At 29.6% G+C, this 17,198-nt stretch overlaps 1 long non-coding RNA gene across 1 annotated transcript; it reads right to left on the bottom strand.

Annotated features, from left to right (window-relative positions):
* Positions 1-3,341: 3,341 nt before the first annotated feature.
* On the bottom strand, positions 3,342-4,720 carry LOC109134947 (uncharacterized). Its single transcript, XR_007274527.2, has 3 exons — positions 4,516-4,720; positions 4,214-4,241; positions 3,342-3,641 (listed from the first exon to the last, which is right to left on the bottom strand). It is a non-coding gene; the product is annotated as an uncharacterized LOC109134947 (long non-coding RNA).
* Positions 4,721-17,198: the final 12,478 nt, after the last annotated feature.

The raw sequence follows: 17,198 nt of genomic DNA, 5'->3' as shown, positions 1-17,198 counted from the left end.
CAAAGGCAAGGGGATAATACACTAAGCTTTTAAAAGTATTTGTTTAAGGTTGTTTCATGTTGAAACTAGCCATGTACATGAACTTGGAAATCACATATAATTAGATTTTCCACTAGCGATAACATGTATCTTCCTCTAAAAAAAAATATTTGGTGTTGATTAAGTGTTTTGATTGTATAAGCATTCTATATTTATTAGCAATTACTATCTCTATCTGAAGAGTAATACTCTATTTGTCAAAATGTAAAAGTATTATACTAAATGAGTTGTAAAAGGTTAAATCAATTTTCCTAATAAACGTGAATCTAATTCCATCTACAATGGAGACAGGAACTATACCCAGACGGCCAGACCACATACATGGAGAATACCAAAGTATGCATGCCTTAAAATCTGAATCATCTAATTGTATTATTGACTATTAAACATTTTTTGTTTCGTTTTAAAAGAAATGCTTAATAGTTAATAAAACAAGCAAGACACTTAGAGAACCTTACAATGCATTATCACCTCCATTGAAGCTACCATCTGATACAAAAGGATATGGGGAAGTAAGGCACCAGTTATGGTGTATCTTGAAATACTAACAAAATAAGATATTATGGTGTAAGAAAATAAGACTAAAGCTGAACTAATCTATAAGAGGTCTAATAGAAGCTACAATTTTTCTAGCAATATACCTGAATCTTTAGAGGCTTTAACTCCAACTTTTAATGGCTCTAAAGCACCAACAAATTCCCTAGGTTATGGGTATTCCAGTGTAGAATAATAATATGTAAGAAAACCTAGCTTACAAGAAGAGAAAAATGGTTTCAGTTAAGTACAATTTGTTCCTCTTAGTCATCTGAATCATTCTTTCTTAAATTATATAAATCATGACAGTTTTTTGTATGGTTTCAGGTGGTAAAAGAGGGATTGAAGCAACCATTATCTCAACCAATATCTATGAGGAGTTATGTGAATAAAAATGGTCAGATCGTGAGGTACTATTTACTACTATATCTTAGTCTTATTTTACTGATTATAGAGATTAAAAACATATGTACTTACATATTACCAATAGAAAAGGGATTTCTCAAACTTTAGAATTGAACAAATGAAGCAGAAACTCAATTAAAATCACTTCAGCTCTGTTCTAAATAATTTTTTCTTTGAAACTGAAATTCATACCAAAAGGATGGAATGTTTACTTCTCTGTTTTCTTTCCCCAACAAACCAAGGCATTATGATCTCATTACAGTATTTCACACAACTACTTTAGTCCTTGATCAACTTATGCTCACATTAAAGGATCCAATATCTTGGTTTGCAGATACATATATAACTTTTTCATAAAAAGCAATAGTCTGAATAAGAACTCCAGGGTTGACTTTGACATGGATTTAAGAATAGTTGTTGAATGAAATTAAAGTAATAGAAAGTTGACGGAAAGAATAAGACAAGCGTTGTTATGGGTTTAAGAACAGATTATACTACTCACGATTTGCATCTACATTGGAAAGCTACCAATGCACTTGCTACTCTTTCATTTCGAGACAACAAAGATTAGAATATTTTTATTTATTTTTACTTTTTTCTTTGGGGAGGGAGGGGGTTTCATGGTCTTATATGCCTAATCAGAGAAGGACTCATAGTGAGGGAAAAAAAACTAGTAATAAATTGATGAAAAATGTCACTTTCTTTTAAAGAATACAACTAATTTGGTTTAGTCTTAGACTAGAACTCTATGTGCTAATATATATATTTTTTTAATCAATAAGCAACATTTTACTGTTAAAAAGTAAGCAAGGTCTTAAATGCCAAAGCACCACGTATTGGTAATGCCCACCTTAATCAGTAAGTATCATGTGCTTTTTTATTTCTACAAAGCTATCATATTTTCAACCCATAGTTGTTAAATGATGTGCGTGAAGACTAAACTAGTATCTGCATATTGTTCTTGCATAATTGGTCTAACATAGAAAAGTAATGAGAATTGAGATATTAACCTACTCATTTGATGTACAAACATTATATAGGCGCTTTTGTGATGTTTGTTGATTATGTAGTCTGATCTGAAGTCAGTCTTCAGCATAAGTTAGAGGAATTTTAATCTCTATAATCAGTAAAATGAGGTCTTGTGATGTTATGCAGGATCATGTTCCAAGAATGGTTTGGTGAGGCCATTGAGATATCATGTTGGATCTTAACCATTGTGTTATAGGTAGTATGTCACTCCATTCAACCGTTAATAACACAGCAGTGCACTATCTAGCCAGCTCTTAATCCATCACATGAGACCAAATGCTAGTAATTGGATTTTTGAATCAACTGCTTGGAGCTACAAAAGAGGTGTTTTATGCGTGTTAGTTTCTCTTTCCCCTGTTCACTACTTGCTAGATGAAAATATGCTATCTACAAATGAAGGGATGCCAATCCTTTAGCTTGGATTGATTTTGTCGTTTTTACTTCTTTTTCTTACGCAAGCTTAATATGAATATCATTGATTTATTGTGTTGTCATTTCTTGGATAAAATCTAATATAGGTACGAATTGTGAAGGCTCGACTTTGTTGATGGTGTTTACTAACTATTACAATGTTTGAATTTTTAGGTGAATAATGAACCAAACGGAGGAGTTCAAATGTAGACGTCTCACTGTACATACTGTTGGCTGAATTTAGCTAGCTATATTATAATGATGTGTTACTTGGTGGTTAGAAGGAAAGTGATGTATATGTACTTAGATGTATTATGTGGTAAAAACAAATATGTATTTGGGTATTAAGTAGATTTTCATATATGTTATAAGGATTTGTCATGTATACTCTTAATTTAATTAGTTTGGCAAATTGTAATAAAGGCGTGACAATGAATTTTGGCATTTATTTTGTTATTACTAGTATAGAGGGCTCCAATAATTATAGTTGTTTAATAGCTTACAGTAATAATCGTTGCAATACCTCAACAAAAATGAAAAAAAAAACACAAATTCGTTGCACCAGCTTAAACCCGTTGCACTAGCTTCAACAGTAGGCGTTGCATTAGCCCATAAGGTTGCACAATATATTTAAACCAACCACTAACAAAGTCGTCGCATAAGATAGGTGATCTAAGGCAACGACACTTTTAGCCGTTGCAACAGCTCTAAATGTCGTTGCATCAGGTCTATTGCAACGCCTACAAATGCGACGATACAAAACCGCTGCAGTAGGCCTATTGCAACGACTTTTAACCCTATCGCAACGATTTTGATGCGTTGCCTTTGCCTTTTAATGTAGTAGTGCTATGTCCAACATCCGACGCAAATCACGATTATTTTATTAAAAAAATATAAAGTTACAAATTTAAAAAAATATAAAGTTACAAATTTATATAGAATTTATTAGTTTAACAATGTCAATAACACTTATGTTTGATTCTGCACATAATTTATTAGTGTTACTATCAAAAATGTATTACAAACCACTATTCGATTTTGAATGAGAGAAAAATATATGTAAAATAGATACAAATAAATTACATTTTTGCATAAGTACAAAAAAAAAATGTAAAACCAAACTGAATCTAGAACAATGAGAAATAAACTAGGCAGACGATGACTGTCGACGTTTCCAATGAGCTTGAATAGGAAGAAGGCTTCGAGAAGAAGCAAATCCGGATCTGAAAACGAAAAAAAAAGAATTTCAGAACTGAAAATTTAAAAGAAAATACTAGATCTGAAAAATAAACCCTAGACTAGGACAAATGCCATAAAAATAAACAAAAAATCAGATATAAGAAAAACGAAATGATATTATTTTCAGTTGCACCAAAATGAAAAAACTAACATTCAGATAAGAAAATTAAAACAAAAAATGAAAATGGAAAAGCAAGCAAATCAGATATAGAAAATGAAAAGAAAAATCGACAAAGCCAACAAGTAAAACATCAACTCCAAAAACACGAACATCAAATCTGGGCAGAAAAAAAAGCACAGATTGTTGAACAAGAAAACCCACAAGAGAGAGAAAAAGTGAGTTGCATATCAAAGAAGAATTAAAAGTGCTGCTATTATCAGTGAAAATTATAGTGTAAAAACTCGAAAAATGGATGTGATAAAAACGCAGCAAATATCTTCTAGAGCAATTGAGAAAGTGGATGTGATAAAATTATAGTGTAAAATATCAAATCTTCACCACCAAAATCAAGTCCAAAATGGAAGATCAGTGGCAACATCAAAAAAGTGAACTCACTCTTTCTTTTCGATCCATCTTCAAAGATCTGTGTACAAGACAACAATGGTTTCCCAAATGAACAAAATAAATAGAGAAAAAGGAAGACTCCTAAGTTGAAAAGAAGCTAAACCCAATATCTTGTTAGATGAAAAACATAAACTTGAACATAAAAATTGAAACTTTAATGAGAAAAATTGCATCTTTAATAAAATGAAAGAGATGAGATGAGTTAAGTAAGTTGACAAATTAAGAATCACCCATTTGTTGCAAAGAAAAGAATAACAAAATCAATAGAAGGGAGAAGAGAGAGAGAGATATACCAAGGTAAAATTGGTTGGAAATGAGCAGCTACACTTACACAGACGAGAGAAATTGAAATTAAAATGGATGCAGAAGAGAAGAAGAGATGAGGAAGCTTGTGTTATGGGGTTTGGTGACAGTCAAAGGAGGAAGAGAGGAAAGAGTATGAGTTTGTGAGGAACGAGTATGAGAGAAAAGACAAAAGAGGGAGGGTTTAGGGATAGGGAGATTCAATGGTTGGATTTTGATCTTTTTCAAATCAATGGTCTTAATTCATAATCCATGATATTCTTTTTTGACCAATGAGAATTGAGAATGTCCAATTACATGGATTGCTAACTTAATCAATGGTTGGATTTTCATCTTTCTAAAATCAATGGCCTAAACTACTAATAAACTAGTATTGTATTTTGATATTATTTTGATTTGAGTATTGTAAATTTCTAATTCTAATATTATTAGTTTAGTAACTTTAAAAAATAGTAATGTTATTATAACTTAATAGAAATTATAAACTTTCAAAATTAAATTAGCATTATTGATTTTTAATAAATTATTATTCTAAATTTATAAATTAGAAATATGTGAACATGTTATATGATGCGGTGATTAGGGATTAATTTAATACTAACATGTAAGACGTAACACAATAACAGTTAACCTACTACTACTATTGTATAGGTCTTCATTAATACTTAAGTTTTGTTATAAGCTTATATTAATCTACGGTTATTTCTTCTATTAAGGTAGATTTCTTATAACCTTACTTATACAATTATTTATTATTACTCAGCTATAATTTGATTGTATTCAGTTAAGTGAACTTATATACGTTATAACAAGCCTTAATCAGTGCTAAACCTTAGCTTATAGTATACTACATATACGAATTTTTGCTTTTCATTCAGTATCTTACTAATAAGCAATAAGGTTTACTACGACATAGTAACAATAATTAACTACTTTTTCAATTCAATTAGATGATTTGGGTTTCGAAATGAACTTAACTTAAAGACGATTACCTTAGATAGAGTATTGTTATCTTCTATTAAGTTAATTAATTAACTTACATTGATACATTTGTTGATATTATCCAATATCCATTATCTTAAACGAACTTACGCCATCTTGAATTAGCTAATCGACTTACATCGATACATCGATCTAATCCAATATTAACTTGTTTCAATTCAAATTAGATGTTTTGAGTTTCGATATGAATTTAACTTAGAGACGATTAAATGAAGCATTGTTATATTGAACCAATCTATTGAGTTATACTATTCTACATCTGTTGCAACTGAATTGATGCTTTCGGTTCCGAAATGAATTCACCTTAAAGATGATTAATTTAAGTAGAATAGTATTATTATCTTGAAAAAAAACTTAGGGTACTGTTTAAATAGATGTTTTGAGTTTCAGTATGAATTTAACTATAGAAGATTAACTTAAATGGAGTACTGTTATATTAACCAATCTACTGAGTTACATCATTCTACATTTGTTGCAACTGAATTAGATGCTTTCGGTTCCAAAATGAACTCAACTTAAAGATAATTAACTTAAGTAGAGTACTGTTATTATCTTGAATTAGTTTATCGACTTACATTGATACACTCATTCCAATAACATGTTTCAAGTTAAGTGAACGGTTTGAGTTTCAATTACTTTATCGACTTACGTTGATATATTCATCTGATCTAATATCAATTGTAATTTCTTTTAGTTTGGCTAAGATACATGAGTTTCAAATTGAATATAACTCGTTAACGATTAACTTATATGGAGTATTGTTATCTTGATTTCACTTATCGATTCACATAGATACCTTGAGCTAATCCATAATCAACTTATTTTACGTCGATTATAGGCTTTCAATTTTCAAATGCATAGAGCTTAATGACTAATTAATATAGATATATTAATCCATTGAACTAATACACTAAGAGTAAGACATTAATATAATCAACTTTTTTAAAACGTACACTCGTCTTTTGAGAAAGTTTATAATAATTTATATTGATATGAGACGTCCTTTTTAAACCAAATATGGTATGATTTGCATACAACTAAAAGTTTGAATACCGACTTACATAAATCTGTCTTACCCCAAATCATATATATTAGTAATAAAGTTGATTTTTACCGATGTCACTTTCATTCACGTTTTTATAAAGTACAACTGTTTTTTTGAGGCAATTGTGGAAGTGTCGACAACACTTATTTGTTGAATTAATTTTTAACCGGACCCGAAAAAACATTTGGCCAAAATCGGCATGAAGCTCAATTTTTCCCGAACAAATACAAGAGTGTGATTAACTTCTACCCGAACCAATGCGATTATCGTCGAAGTTATGTGGTTTTCGTTAATAACTGAAATAAACCGAAACGAAACTGAAAATAACCTCAACAAATTTTAACTGCATGCTATGGATTCAACCGTTGGTTGGTTTAACTGTTTGGTCAAAACTGATTTAAACTGCAACTGAACTGAACTGAAAATGGAAAGGAAAAAAACTGAATTAAACTGAACTGAAAAGTTTGTTAAACTGAACTGTTAATTATTTCAACTGATACAAACTGAATTGATATCAACTGAACTGTTTGGTTATAACCATAACTGAAATGTTGAACTGAATTGACACCTCTAGATATAATTGTGTCAAAAAGCCTCGGTATTAACTCGACACAGTATTCCAATCTATTTATTAAATGGTACAATACTTGTTCACCCGTTTATAAACACGTGTTTAAAAAGTTGGAAACTAACCTATTTTTCATGTTTGATTCACGTTGTGTTTCCGTTTCATGCCAAGATTGCCAACTATTAACCACTCTAGTGCTAATATACCATTATACCATTATACCATTTTGGTCTACCTCAAATAGTATGTACAATGGGGCTCTCCAACTAGCTCTCCAACTAACTCTCCAAGGAGAGAGAAAATGGAGAGCCACCTCTTACCCAACAATGGGGCTCTTGGGTGTGTCTTGGGTGTCTCTCCATGGAGACACTTTGCCAAAGGGCTCTTGGGGGAGATACCATTTGGGTTGATGGAGAGATGGCTCTCCAATGTGTGAGACCCACTTTTTATTGTAATTACTTCAATTCTTTTTTCTTCATGCAACCATTTAATGATCTTTTCTATAAAAATTATAAAAAAAGATGGTAATAATTATTATGCCAACAAGTATAATTTTCCTTTATCTATAAAATGAGCCTAATATTGGATATTTAAAAATTAGTTTTTCATGTTGTAGGTTAATTCTTCATTCCATGCCAAATTTATGAAAATTAAATATTAGCACTCATAATTATATTGTTTTTTAAAAATTGTACTTTGCTTAAATTATGAAAAAGATTAATTTGTAATTATATTTAATTTACATGAATAACTTAATTTATATAACTTTGATCATAATATGAAATGAGGTTCATTTATTGACATGGGGACCACAAAATAATGAAAAGTTGAATGGAGAGCTCTTTAAAGGGTTTTATTATTGTTGGGTGTTTTTAAACATGACTCTTGAGAGTAGCTTGAAGAGAGAGAATAGGAGAGAGAGTGTGGAGAGCTAGTTGGAGAGACACCAACCATTGTACATGCTCTTAATAGCAATTTTTTTGCCGTTTCTTCAAATTAATCCTTAGTTGTTTGCCACTTGGATCATGTTTTATAATTTTTTGGTTTCAAAATAGTTGCACAGGTTGTTTTTACACGTTTGAGAAGACACTTTTTTAACGTTAATATCTCTAATTGCATATATAAATAAAAAGTTAATATTTAAAATTTTTGTATTAAGACAAATCTAACAATATCCCACTTAAATATGTTTCTTCTTATATAATGGTAAGAGAAAATTCGTCAAAGTTAGTTGATAAATAGTGACCAAATGTCAAATGGTACAACTATTTTAGGCCTGTTCTCTTTGGCATAAAATAGCTGAACTGAATTGAACTTATTGGAGCTGAACTGAACTTATTGGAGCTGAAATAAGCTGAACTGAACTGAACTGAACTGAATTGAATTGAATTGAATTGAATTGAATTAAATTAAATTAAATTAAATTAAACTGAATGTAATAAATATATAAATAATATTTTAAACAATAATAATATGAATATTAAATAATAATTATAATGATAAGTAATAATAACGAATAATAATAATAGTATTTTGGATATTTTTAAATGATAGTTATAAATAAATAATATTAATAATCATAAATTAATAATCATAAATTAATAATAATAATAATAATAATAATTAATGACAATAATGATAATTAATAATAATTAATTAAATTATTTGTATTAATATATTAATACTTGACGATGATATATAATAACAATAATATCTAAGAAGTAAATTAATATTACTATTTTAATATTTAAATTTAATAATATAAAAATATTTAGTAATAAAAATAATGATTGGGTTGGACCGCGAAAATTACATCATAAACCGTCTTGACGCGATTTGATTGGTTTATGGGCTAAAAAAAGTGGGTTTATTTGTGCTTTGACCTAAACCATGTTCCTCCTAATAATAATAGTAATAATAATGAGTAAAGCTATAATAAAAAAATAATATATAGAAACAACATAAATAATAATACTTAATATTAATGATATATATTTAAATAATAATAATAACAATGATAATAATAATAATAATAATAATAATAATAACAATGATAATAATAATAATAATAATAATAATAATAATAAGAATAAGAATAATAAAAGAATAATATAGTTAGTAAAATAAATTATACCAACATAATAATAATATTTAACAAAATGGTTATAAAAGAATGGAGCTGAACTGAACTAAACTGATCTGAACTGAACTGAATTGATTGGAGGTGAACTGAACTGAACTGAACTGAACTTGTTAGAGCTGAACTGAACTGAACTGAAAATAAGCTGGGGAGAACATGCCCTTTGATGAGAAAGGCTTGGTAACCAACGGTTTGAGTCCAAAAAATACTCAAACACCCAAAATAAAATACAATGGTACCATTATAACCTGACATTGGTATCAAATTGTTATCAGGACTGGTACCAAGGTATCAATATTTTCGGAGAATGGTACCATTATAACCTAGCATTGGTACCAAGCAAATGTCAGCCACACGCGCGTGAAATCTTCCAACGCATAAAATGACCAAATTACCCCCATTTGAGTCCCCTAAGAGACTCAAACGGTTGGTTGCCAAGACAAGCTCCCCTTTGATAGAAGGAAGTATAAATTTAAACGATACAAAAAGGTTGAACTTTTCTTATTATTTGTAATTTGCAAAGCTAACGTCATCATTATTGTTCTCATAATGATGACACGTAAAAATAGAAAAAGATGAAGAGACGTGAGTCATGATCTTAATAGAAAGGAGTTAACTACCTAGTAAGGACCTAAAGTATGAGAGTTTTTTCCAACAAGGACCTCAACAATTTTTTTGATCTACTAAGGACCTCATATCTACTATGGTTACATTTTCCATCCAATATTATTAACTTTGTTTTCTTTTTGTTTTAAAAAATTGAAATGGCCCCACCAACTCAATTATTCTTTATCTCTTTCCATATTCCTCTTAATTTGACTTTAACTTTTTTTCCATAAAACTATGAGTATTTTTATCAAATTGGTACTTTAAGATACATTATTTAATCACATGAACATATTTTAAAAAATTATCACATGTGTGTATTTTCAAAAAATTTCTTTAATCATATGAGTATTTCTTAAAATTTGGACTACTCATAAGTATTTAATAAATCTTCATTGACCATATAAGCCCTTTAGCTAATGTTATATATTCACCTCTATTTACATCTTATATATTCTTAGAGTAATTCTCTCATAATAACTCTAAAGAATCGATAATTATATCTCTCTCAATTCTTTACCCTTTGGTAATTACTGCGAGAAGTTATATTTTAAAATATCATTTGGTAATTACTAATCAGACCCTACACAACCGTCCAACCCTTTGTCTCTCTCTTAAAATATATCATGTTTGTGTAGGTCGTAGCTCTCATCCACCATCTTTACAAATCCAAAATTTATCCTAAAAGTTAAAATTCTTTTCCTCTTTAGCCTAATTTTTTCCATTGATAGTGCAAATTTTAAAATGTATCCTCTCGCAATGTGGGCATTTTAAAAAAATGGTGATACTGGTATAACAGTATTTTTCAAAATTTTATCTTTTTTTTTTTTTGGAAAAGATACAAGTAAAGTTTAGGGAACTCTTCTTTCAAGAGTATACCTTAAACTATCTAAAGTAACTAAATAATTGAAAAACATATCGGACTGAACATCAACTAATTGAGATGGATTTTGGAGATGGTGCCCAATCTTTGAGAGGTAATCCGCAACCCGGTTGGCTTCCCGATAGACGTGAACAATTGTAACTTTCCAGAATGAAGACAAAAGTTGAATGTATCTTAAAGTACTAATTTGACAAAAATACTCATAGTTTTATGAAAAAAGAGGTAACGTCAAATTAGGAGGAAGATGGAGAGCGATAAAGATTAATTGAGTTGGTGGGTCTTTTTAATTTTTTAAACAAAAAATAAACAAAGTTAATAAAATTGGATGGAAAATGTAACCTATTGGATGGAAAATGTAACCATGGTTAATTTGAGGTCCTTAGTAGATCAAAAAAATTGTTGAGGTCCTTGTTAGAAAAAATTCTCATAGTTTAGGTCCTTATTGGGTAGTTAACTCTAATATAAAGTTCTCTAGCAACTTTTGATCTCGTCAGAGTTTTAGGCCTTGTTTGGTTGACAAAACAAATCATGGGAAGTGCAAATTCCTAGGAAGTATAAGTATATGAAGTTGTTTGGTTGGCAAAACTATGGAAATTTGCACTTCCTAGGAAGTTCTACTTCCTCCAAAATGGAGGAAGTTACTTACCTAGCTCCCCCTAGGTAAGTAGAGCTTCCCATAGGAAGTTCTACTTCCCATTATCAACCAAACACAATTTTACACTTCCTAGAAATTTCAAATACATGGAAAAAATAACTTCCTAGAAAGTATGACTTCGATCCTATATACAACCAAACAATACCTTAAAAGGATAGAGTTGTAGAATTAATCAATCCATATAAATAAAAGTTTATGCATTGCTATTTGGCATTTGCTACTAACCATTCGGTGTTAGTCTTGTATGAAAACCCTTATAACTTTAACGAAATTGTATAATCTATACAATATATTAAAAGGCGTATACAATGTATACATGTCACGTGGCACCTCTATTACTCCATTAATTAGAATTGTCCAACGTGTATATAAATCATGTCAATTAACAAAAGTAAAAGTAACTTGCAACAAGATTTGAACCCATAACCTCTTGATATTATACATGACACAATTACAAGGGGTGAGCACAACCGGGTACCCAGTAGAATTTCATAGATCCGGACCAAGTGGGTATTAAAAATCTGGAATTGGAACTGGTTCAACCGGGTCTAACTTTTTGGACCCAAACCCAGAACCGGTGGGTACCAGGTCCAGAACTGGGTACCCAATTGTAAGTTTAACAACATACTAAGATTGGCTAAAATTTAAAAACAAAATTAAATGGGCCTAAAGGCCTACTAAGTAATAACTTTTTACTTAACAACTATTATCCTATTACCAATTCTATATGAGTATATGAATAAAAAACCAATTCTAAGTATCGGGTACCCGGACCCAAACCCGCTCCAACCGGGTACCCAGAGTCGAAATCGGTCAAATCGGGTACCCACCATGTATCGAGTCCGATAAAATTCTACCCATAATTGAAACCAGATGCAACCGGGTTCATTTTTTGGACCCAGTCCAACTAGCCCCGGGTCCAAACCGAATCTGGGACTGGGTCTGGGTACCCGAAATTTCTACTCACCCCTAACAATTACCATTTCAACCAACTTTTAATCATGCTTTGTGTCCATATTAATATATCTGTACCTTTTAAATATTGAGTTTTCCTTCTTATATTTTAATGGGATTGGAAAAAAATGTATATCATGTTCGGAGAACAGTACCAACCCGGTGCAACGCCCGGGCCCAAATACTAGTATTTATTATTATGACACAATCTAACTCAAATAACCAGATATCGTTCGATTATCTCAAAATGCTCTCACTATTAAGGCTATGTTTAGTTCACCTAAAATTTTCTGATCTGAACTTATCTGATCTGATCTGAACTTATTTTTTCTGATCTTCTCTGATCTGAACTGATCTGATCTGATCTGATTTACAAGATCTTATCTTTTATAAGATATATTATTACTATTATATTATTACTTTGTAATTCATTATTATGCAATACATTATAAGATCTTATTTATAGTATTACTATTATTATCATTTTATTTCTATTACAACTTTTACACATTTTATTATATAATATAATATTATTCATTATTATAAGAAAAAAAATTATATTATAATATAATTATATATTATACCAAGTCATTAATTTATAAGAGCACTTATACAATGTTTACACTTTCCCTTAAAAAAATGTTTCACACTTGAGAAGTCGCAGACTCAACTCTTTTTTTCATATAAAATAAAATAAGATATACAAACAACTATGACTTGCACAAAAAGAAATAAATAGCGTGCAACTTCAAATAGCTAGAGAGATTTGGAATTCGAGGAAGAGGTATACGAATCTAATTTTATAATTTGTATCTCACACTTAGGTTATTTTGAAATGTAATCCGAACTTAGTAGTTTGATTGTCATGGATTTGAGCTATCATATTTTATATATTTCTTATTTTTGCGTCAATCTTATGTTCTTAACACGCGGTTTTTAATTTTCTATTATTTAGTAACAACAAAATAACTTACAATAATGATAACAACAAGATTAATAATAATTACAATATTAATAATTAATAAGTACACAACAACAATAAATCTTTTGAACAAATATACTAGTAAATAGTAATACCTTTGTATTTTTTTATCTTTCTCACTTAGAATCTTGACACTATTCACAATTAGAGAGAATCTCTTTGATTTTTCTCAATATATAAGAAAAAATATAGTCATGTGGAGTCTTGTTTGATTCGTCTCAATGAGTACTTTATTAATATTCAATTATTATAATTTTTTAATATGTAATGAAAGATATTTAATAGTAATAATGAGTTTTTAAATATAAACATGATATGATCTGAATTGATCTGATCTGAACTTATTTTTTCTGATCTGATTAGATCTGAAATAAGCAAAAATAAGGTGATCGAACTGAACATGGCCTAAATCATTATTATTGGCAAGAGGAATTACTTTCAAACCATCTAATTTAATGTGTTTCACTACTAAGCACTTATTGATAAGACAAGGTTTAAGTTGGTGATAATTTTTATATTTATTGAAAACAAGTATTAGACTTATGTTTGTTACTTAATTATATTAAGTGATATGATTTCATATAATTAAAAATGTTATATATGTAAAGAGATAAAGTAATATTTCCTCTTTTTTTTTTTATCTTTCTCAAATTTTTGTACCCATCTTCCAATGCACATCTTCGAATGTAAATATCTTTTAATATATATTAGTAAAAATTATAATGATTGAATATTAATAATGTACTAATTGAGACGAATCAAACAAGATCCCACATGACTATATTTTTTTCTTATAAATTGAAAAAAATTGAGAATATTCTCTTTAAGCATGAATAGTGTCAAGATTTTAGGTGAGAACGATAAAAAAAATAGAGGGAGTATATAAGAGTCACAATTAACTTAAATTGAGATGTCCTTCCCCCTTTCTCTCTTTTTCTCTCTAAACCCTAGCCTCCCTTAACCTTTCTTCATCAGTTAAAGGACTGCCATGGATGTTTTCATCCATGGTAAGCCCCTCTTCCTCTTTTATTTTTGTTGAATAAATTAGTATCTCTTTATGGGATTTTTTTAGTACTCTCTGCTGTGGAGATCTCTTTCTCCCCTATGGGAGTTGTGAGTATGATTTTTTTGTTTTTAGGTATGAGAAATTGTTCTCATTGGTTGAAGTTCGAGACTCAACATGAAGGTATTGGAATCTCGGATGCGGTAAACATGGCTCGATCAAGATTGTTCTTCCCAAACTATCTCAGAATGGTAGACTTCTTCATCAATAGCTGTTTGATTCAGCAAATATACAAGAGGGATGCGCTGTATTGCTCGATCTGGTTCATTGTAGTTTTTTCGAAGACGAATTTGATTTAACCTTGTTTGATTGTATCTTTTTTTTCTTTAATATCTATTGTAGATGTCGTTTGGCCTTCAATTAATGAAATTTCTCCTTCAAAAAAAATAACTTAAATTGAGATGTTATTTTGAATATAAGGAGTTAAATTTATTTTGATTTTTATCCTTTTTTAAAATAATATTTTTAGGACTAATCATGCAATTAATTAAACAACTCATGCAATTGATTATATCAAATTAAACATCTCACTTGCTTTGATTTAGGACTTCTTATTTTACCTTTTCATTTTATAGGAGATTTTTCATCTATCTAGTATATAAGTCAAGGGGGAGCCATGGTGTCCCCCAATGAAATGTTTTTTTTATCCTTAGCTAAATGTATACTTAATTGAATATTTAGATTTTGTATAATTATATCCTTTCCTAATTTAAAAATGGGTCAAAATTTCAATAATAAACTACATAAGCATTAACAAAGTAACTTGACATAATGAGAAAAATGGTTACTCAATACAAAAATTACAAATTTAATTTGACTATAACACTATCTTAATTTCTAAACACTTTATAAATTACAATAGTTTGTATAACAATAATTATAAATCACACTTCTATAATTATATTTTGAATAAATTTATTAAGTACAGATCCAAAGAATCAGTGCACGCATCGCATGCATAGAAGACTAGTAGTATTATACAAGCCAAGATAGGAGTTGTGGTGTCCCTTCTTGAAAAGACTGATATACTCTTATTCTCACAAAATATTAAATAAAAGATTTTCTTAATTTTTTTCCTCATTTACAAATATGAGTAATAAGGAAAGTTATACAATACCAGAAGAATTACATAAAAATGTGAAAATAGAGGAAACTCACAATTGAAAATATAAATTGATGACTAAAATTAATTTTCAAACAATTATAAAAGCAAAGATTTATAGAGATTATTATTATCTAAACTCTCACTTGCAATAGAAATTTCAAATAACATGCATTAACAAACCATAAAAAAAATAAGAAACTTTAGAGAATATTCACTTTTATTTACTTTTTTTGGGGCTGACAATCAGTTGGGATAATAAATAATTAAAGAGATAAACATACATCATCAGATAATATCAATTTATAATTTTTTTTATCGAAGCACTACTCACCATATTATGCCTAAAAACCTCAATTATCCAGTGAAAATAAATTGAACCACTACTCAAAAAATGCGCCTATAAAATATATGTAGTTTGAATAAATAGAAAACATAACGTAGATAATTGTTTAGAAGGAGAGTTGTTGAATTATCTACCAAATATAATATTAACATGTCCCACCTTGACATAGTCCTTTTTGGAAAAAATTACTCTTTACACTTGAGCAATGCAAATAAAAAGTTATAACGCTCATCAATATTCAACATAAATATTACACACTTAAGTTAGTTTTGTAACACTCTTTGATTTTAATATTAATATACTTTTACATGCATCGCGTACATATAGTGTTATTTTTGCTTATGTGAACCTAACTGAGCTGATTTGAACTTATTTTTGCTGAAAATAACTTCTAATAAGTTAAACAAAACATAACCTTTATTGAAAAAACTGTCAACTTAAACTATTATAATGAGTTGTCGCTGCGTATGTATTGCGTACATGTAAAACTAACTACTCGATATTACGAAATATCACGATGAAAAAATTGTCGTCGCTCGCATCACGTGCTTAAAAAGCTAGTTTTAGCTAACTTAGCAGCTATTATTATCATATAACCGAGAATTAGGATAGGTGAAATTTACATTTATCTATCTATTGATGCTTATCTATACCAAAATCTATTATGTAGTGAACATTTAGATAAGTATGAAGAACTCATTTCTTTGATTGCGTGGGATGCATTTTGTAAGAGAAATTGGAGATGTACATTGCTTTGTCATTGAGTCATTCCCTTCTAGTAGTACTTGACTACTTGATACTATTTGGTAAACCTTGAAAAAAGAACTACATAGAAGGAGGGCCCACTACCGAATAAATTCTAATTTCCAGTACCAGCAGGCCCACTAACAAGTCCAAGTGCGGAAACTAGAGTGTACGTGTGTTGCCCATAATTTCTCGCCCAATTTCGTGTCTCTTCAAAAAGCGCACTTTTAATGGAAAAAACAAATCTCCTCCTATTAAAAAGGAGCGTTGTGTTTTCATTTCTTTTTTTTTCTTCTTTTTTTCTTTTTGATTATAACGCTGAGTCAAGGAAAGTATAAGCTATAAAAACACCTGAGTCACTGTTACACGACTCAACACTAAACAGGTACTCCTATTACTCTATTAGTATTCCTACATGTACTTTGTTCGAACATGTTTGCGTTAAAGACATTTCCACGCCAAATATAACCAAACTTGCTTGGTGGAGATGGTGAGGAACTCATTTTGTGACTTGGAGATCACAAGTACGAACCCCACTTGAAGGTCCAAAAAAATCCACGCCAAATATGGGGAGTAACCAAGT

This window comes from Beta vulgaris, chromosome 5 (genome assembly GCF_026745355.1).
Source record: "Beta vulgaris subsp. vulgaris cultivar EL10 chromosome 5, EL10.2, whole genome shotgun sequence".
Lineage (NCBI taxonomy): Eukaryota > Viridiplantae > Streptophyta > Magnoliopsida > Caryophyllales > Amaranthaceae > Beta > Beta vulgaris.
Note: the sequence above shows the minus strand (reverse complement) of the source record. Positions and strands in the feature narration are given on the sequence as shown.